At 54.0% G+C, this 5992-nt stretch overlaps 1 protein-coding gene across 2 annotated transcripts in view; it reads left to right on the forward strand.

The window, feature by feature from the left end:
* Positions 1-397: 397 nt before the first annotated feature.
* The window catches only part of LOC111155778 (collagen type VI alpha 2 chain), a 32656-nt gene continuing 27061 nt past the window's right edge, over positions 398-5992 (forward strand). Inside the window, exon 1 of one of the 2 annotated variants that reach the window (XM_022516177.1) lies at positions 398-472. The gene's annotated coding sequence lies outside the window, so the exon portion shown is untranslated. The remainder of the gene's footprint in view (positions 473-5992) is intronic. The other variant, XM_022516176.1, reaches the window with a different exon arrangement.

Below are 5992 nucleotides of genomic sequence, written 5' to 3' on the forward strand. Positions count from 1 at the left end.
CTCCCTCTCCCCGCACATCGCTTCCGTCCCTGCCTCCCCATCCACCCCACCCCCGCTTCCGCCCACTCGCCCACCCTCCGACCCTCCATTCCCACCCCTGCACCCCGCCCCTCCTCCCCACCCCTCCCCCCCTCCATTCGCCCCCCGCACCCCCCCGCCCCACCCTTCCGACCCTCCATCCCACCCCCCCATCCCCGGCACCTCGCCCCTCCGCCCCACCCCAGCGCCTCACTTTCCGCCCCGGCCCCTCGCCCCCTCCCTGCCCCCGACGCGCCATCCGCGGGGCCGCAGCGCCTCCCGCTGGTCCCGGCTGTCGGGGCGCGGCCGGGGCGGGAGGCGGGCGCGGTATAAAGTGGGCGGCCCCCGCGGCCGACCCCTCCTCCTGCCCGCTCGGAGCCCGCGTCGCGGCCGCCCGGACCCTGCGCTCCCCGAGACGTGTGCGACGAGGGCGCCCCGCGCGCTCCGGGGTCAGGTAAGCGCCGCCCGGAGCCTCCCGGAGCCGCGGCCCGCACTGCCGACATGTGACCCCGCGGGGGTCTCCTTCGGCCGGGCGGGTGGTCTTCCCTGTGGCCTCGAGCTCCCTGCGGGGGGCGGGCGCAAGGGGGGGACACGCCGGCCTGGGGGCCCCGTCTCAGCTCCTGGCTCCTCTCAGAGCGCCCGAGTCCGCTCCCGATGTGCCGCGTAGGGACCAGGGCCGCGGAGATAACGGTCCGGCCGCCCCCTCCTTGGCCCCTTCTCGGGCAGGGCAGGGTAGGGCAGGGGCAGGGCGGGAGGGGTCCTCCCTGTTCCTGGGCTCGGTGCGAAGGCTCTGCCGCTCCGGCTGTCTTACGGGACAGCTGGGGAGCCCTCGCGGTCACCGCCACCGCCACCCCAGGTCACCAAGTGGCCTCGCGGGCCTGGGAGGTCACGTTCAGAGGGCGGAGGAGCCCGAGCCACCGCACAGGACGACCAGCCCTTTTCACGTGGAACTGGGCACAGGGTCTCCAGCGGTGCTGGCCCCTCTCCCCGGGGCTCCTGAGGGGAGGCAGTGCCCCCTCCTCCCGGACAGAGGCCCAGGCACTCTTGAGGTGACAGAGGGTCTCTGACACCGTAGGGAGAGGATAGCTCACCCCCCACCTTACCCCCACCCGGGAATCAGCGGGCACCCCACTGTCCCCCATTCCTCTGAGGCTGACAGTGGCCCACCGTGCATCACCCCCCAAAATCTAGGCCGGGGGGGGAGATGAAGCAGGGGGCCGTCTGGTGAGCATCTGGGTGAAACAGGAGCCAGGCTGATGGGGCCTGTGGGGGCTCCCCAGCTAGGCCAGACCCCACACTCTCCAGGCCTCCTCACTCAGTCTAGCAGAAACCTGGGGGCCCAGCAACCTCAGAGCATGGCTTTGGGGTGGGAGCAGCTGGGTCACCCATGGAGAGGTCCCTGCTGATCCTAATAACAACAAGAAAGGCCTTTGGGTGTTATCCCAGGCTCATCTCAACACAGTCAAGAGGTAGGACGGCATTTGGGGCTCTGAGGAGGGACACTGTCTGCCCTCCTTGCTGTCCTCCTTCCTGGCACCATCCAGAGACGGGAGGGCAGGCCCAGGACGTGTGCCTGAGCCCCCAGCCTAGGTGACCCGCAGACTGTCGGGCCAGACTGGAGTGGGTGGGCACAAGGGGCCCAGAGGGTCCCTGCGGCAGGACTCAGGACTTGATGGGCCACTGAGCCCTTCTGGCCACCGTGAGGCTGCCACCCTCTGCGGAGGAAAGCTCCCTGGGAGGCCAGAGAAGCCCACGGCAGGGTGGGGGCCGCTGCCAGGGGTGTCTGCTGGGAAGCCACAGGGAAGGCAACGTGCAGAGTTGGGATTGGGCTGCAGGGCCCCCCCGGCTGGACAGAGCTCGGGCCCCTGCCGTGGGCAGTGCCTGTCACACGCAGGAGTGACTGCGTCGCTGGCCGGCGGGGGCAGCTCTGTATTTCCCGGGGAGCTGTGGGCGGGGGATGGCCTTCAGACAAGCTCCCTGGGGTGGGGGCAGGTCAGAGAAGGGGCAGAGCTGGGGCCTGGCGAAGGGTGTGGCCCAGCCCTACCGCGGCACTTCCTCATCTCTGGAGCCGGGCCGGGTTACCCCACCGGCCCTTTCTACCTGCCAGGCCCGCTAAGGATCTCCAAAGGCACAGAGTGTGGGCAGGCCGTCTTTGCGCCCACAAAATGCTTCATGACTCGGGAAAAACCCGAGTTCTTGTAATTATTTTTTTTAGGATTTTTTTTTTTTTTTTTTTATTTGTCAGAGAGAGAGAGAGAGAGAGAGCAAGCACAGGCAGAGGGAGAAGCAGGCTCCCTGATGAGCAAGGAGCCCGATGTGGGACTTGATCCCAGGACGCTGGGATCATGACCTGAGCCGAAGGCAGCTGCTTAACCAACTGAGCCACCCAGGCGTCCCTAGGATTTTTTATTTATTTGACAGAGAGAGCACAAGCAGAGGGAGCAGCAGGCAGAGGGAGAAGCAGGCTCCCCACTGAACAAGGAGCCTGATGCAGGACTCGATTCCAGGACTCTGGGATCGTGACCTGAGCCCAAGGCAGATGCTTAACCTACGAGCCACCGAGGCGCCCTTCTTGTGATTATTTTAAGAAAACCACAAATAGCTTGACTTTTCCGTGTTTCAGTGGATCAGCCCTTTCTCTGGCTTCTTTCACACATTTGTGCAAAGCTGATGGGGGGTGGGGGGAGGCCTGGGGTGGGGCACACCTACAAAGAAGCCAGGGTCCCGGGATGCCGTGCCCGACCCAGGGCTGGCATTGGTGTGGCGTTGGGCCATATCATACAGCGACAGTCTCCGCAGACTCCCAGCACGTCCTCTCCGCCGACCTGGGACAGGTCAGCACTCCCCGCCACACGGGGGGTCAGCCTCGTGGTGGCCCATTGCAGTGGCTGGAATAAGCATGGGGGGCAGGCGTCCAGCTGTGGGGGACCCCTGCTGCTAGAAGGGCAGAGTCTGGGTCCAGAGCTCCAGGAAGTGTCACGCGTTCATGCCTGGAGTCAGACGGTACCCCGAAGAGTGAAGGGGGACCCTGGCACTCTCCACAGCGGGCACTGCGTAGTCTGGTGGTCGTTTCCTCTTTCTCGTGTGCCAGTGTCCTGGAGGAGGAATGGTTGGTCTGTTGGTCTGTCCACACGTCCTTGATTTTTGTGCATTCAGCATTTTTTGCTCACTGACCATTTGCCTGCTTATCATCTCCCCTGTGCTCCTAATGAGAGCTCAGTTCTAGTAATCTGTAAGAACTTTACCCCCTAGTTCTTAAAAATGGTGGTAAAATACACGCAACATAAAATTTATTATCTTAACCATTTTTAAGTGTAGAGCTCAGTGGTGTTCATGTTGTTGAGCTGCTATTTTGTCCATCCGCCTCTGAAATTCTTTTCATCTTAAAAAACGGAAACTCTGTACCTATTAAGCACTAACTCCCTGTTCCCTCCTCCCCCAGCCCCTGGCAGCTTCCATCCTACTTTCTAGCTTTCTGATTTTTTAGAGAGTGTAAGCATCTCATATGGTTTCAATGTCATATGGTCTTTTTGTCACGGCTAATGTCACTGAGCCTCCCATCCCCAAGGTTCAGCCACGCTGGGGCACATGTCAGAACGTGCATCCCCTTCAAGGTGAACCATACACCAACGACCCAGTCATCCATCGGTGGATACTGGGACCCTTCCATGTTTTACTTGTTGTGAGTAATCACTAGAGTGAACAACGAAGATGGGTGTATAAATATCTCTTTGAGGTCTTGCTTTTAATTTGGGGGTTAAATAGCTAGAAGTGGAGTTGCTAGATCATATTGTAATTTTATTTTTGTTTTTTTGAGGAACCACTGTACTGTTGTGCACAGAGCTCCTACCATGTTACATGCCCACCAACACTTCCAATATCTCCACATCCTCCAATTTGTTACTTCGGGGGTGTGTGTGTGTGTGTGTGAGAGAGAGAGAGAGAGAGAGAGAGAGAGAGAGTTAACCATCCTAATGAGTGTTAGGTGATATCCTTACAGTTTTGATTTGTTTTTCTCTAATAATTAGTCATGTTGAGCATCTTTTCATGCGTTCCGTGACCATTGGAATGTCTTCTGTAGAGGAAGGTCTATTCAAGTCCTTTGTCTATTTTTGAATCAAGTTTTTGTTGTTGAGTATTAGGAGTTCTCAAAAATTCCGGACACTAATCACTGATCACATCTGTGATTTGCAAAGACTTTCTCCCATTCTATAGGGTTGTCTTTTGACTCTGTGGATAGTGTCTTTTCATACACAGAATGTTTTATTTTTCATAAAGTTCAGTTTGCCTAATTTTTCTCTAGTTCCTTGTGCTCTTGGTGTCCTATCCAAGAAATCATTGCTAACTGCAGTGTTGTGAGGTTTTGCCCTACACTTCTTCTGAAAGTTTTATAGATTTAGGTCTTACATTTAGATCATGGATCTACTTTGGTTTTTTGTTTATTTTGTTTTGTTTGACTTTATTTTTTTAATTTTTATTTATTTTTTTAATTTCTTTTCAGTGTTCCAGAGTTCATTGTGTATGCACCACACCCAGTGCTCCATGCAATCCGTGTCCTCCACAATACCCACCACCAGGCTCACCCAAGCCCACATCCCCCTCCCCTCCAAAACCCTCAGTTTGTTTCTCAGAGTCCACAGTCTCTCATGTTTTGTCTCCCCCTCCGATTTCCCCCCAACTGCCTTCTCCTCTTCATCTCCTAATGTCCTCCGTGTTATTCCTTATGCTTTACAAGTAAGTGAAACCACATGATAACTGACTCTCTATTTCACTCAGCATAATCTCCTCCAGTCCCGACCATGTTGCTACAAAAGTTGGGTATTTATCCTTTCTGATGGAGGCATCATACTCCATAGTGTATATGGACCACATCTTCCTTATCCATTCGTCCGTTGAAGGGCATCTTGGTTCTTTCCAGTTTGGTGACTGTGGCCATTGCTGCTATGAACATTGGGGTGCAGATGGCCCTTCTGTTCACTGCATCTGTATCTTTGGGGTAAATACCCAGTAGTGCAATTGCAGGGTCATAGGGAAGCTCTATTTTTAATTTCTTAAGGAATCTTCACACTGTTTTCCAAAGTGGCTGCACGAACTTGCATTCCCACCAACAGTGGAAGAGGGTTCCCCTTTCTCCACATCCTCTCCAACGCACATTGTTCACGGTCTTGTTAATTTTGGCTATTCTAACTGATGTAAGGTGGTATCTCAATGTGGTTTTGATTTGACTCTCCTGATGGCTAGTGATGATGCACATTTTTTCATGTGTCTGTTAGCCGTTTGTATGTCTTCATTGGAGAAGTGTCTGTTCATGTCTTCTGCCCATTTTTTGACGTGATTATCTGTTTTGTGTGTGTTGAGTTTGAGGAGTTCTTTATACATCTTGGATATTAGCCCTTTTGAATTAATTTTTGGGTATGGTGTGAAGGAGGGGTCCAACTTCATTCTTTTGCTTGTGGATACACAGTTTTCACCACACCATTTGTTCTAAAGACCGTCTTTTCCCCCACTGAATGATCACAACACATTTGTTGAAAAGTGCTTGAATGTATATGCAAGAGTTTATTTCTGGACTCTCTTCAACTCCCCTGCTATATATGTCTGTTTTTATGCTAGTACCACTTTTTTTCATGACTATTGCTTTGTATCAAATTTTTAAATCAGGAAGTGTGAGTCCTCCAGCTTTGGTCTTCTCTTTTAGGATTATTTATGCTATTCAGGGTCTCTTGAGATTTCTTATGAATTTTAGAGTGGCTTTTTCTATTTCTGCAGAAATCATCGTTGGGATTTTCATAGAAATTGAATTAAACCTGTAAATCACATTGGGTAGTACTGACATCCTGATCCTGTCTTCTTTTTTTTTTTTTAAAGATTTTATTTATTTATTTGTCAGAGAGAGAGAGAGAGACGGAGAGAGAGCAAGCACAGGCAGACAGAATGGCAGGCAGAGGCAGAGGGAGCCTGCTTCTCCCTCTGC

Source organism: Enhydra lutris, unplaced genomic scaffold (genome assembly GCF_002288905.1).
Source record: "Enhydra lutris kenyoni isolate GAN:26980312 unplaced genomic scaffold, ASM228890v2 scaffoldscaffold43, whole genome shotgun sequence".
Lineage (NCBI taxonomy): Eukaryota > Metazoa > Chordata > Mammalia > Carnivora > Mustelidae > Enhydra > Enhydra lutris.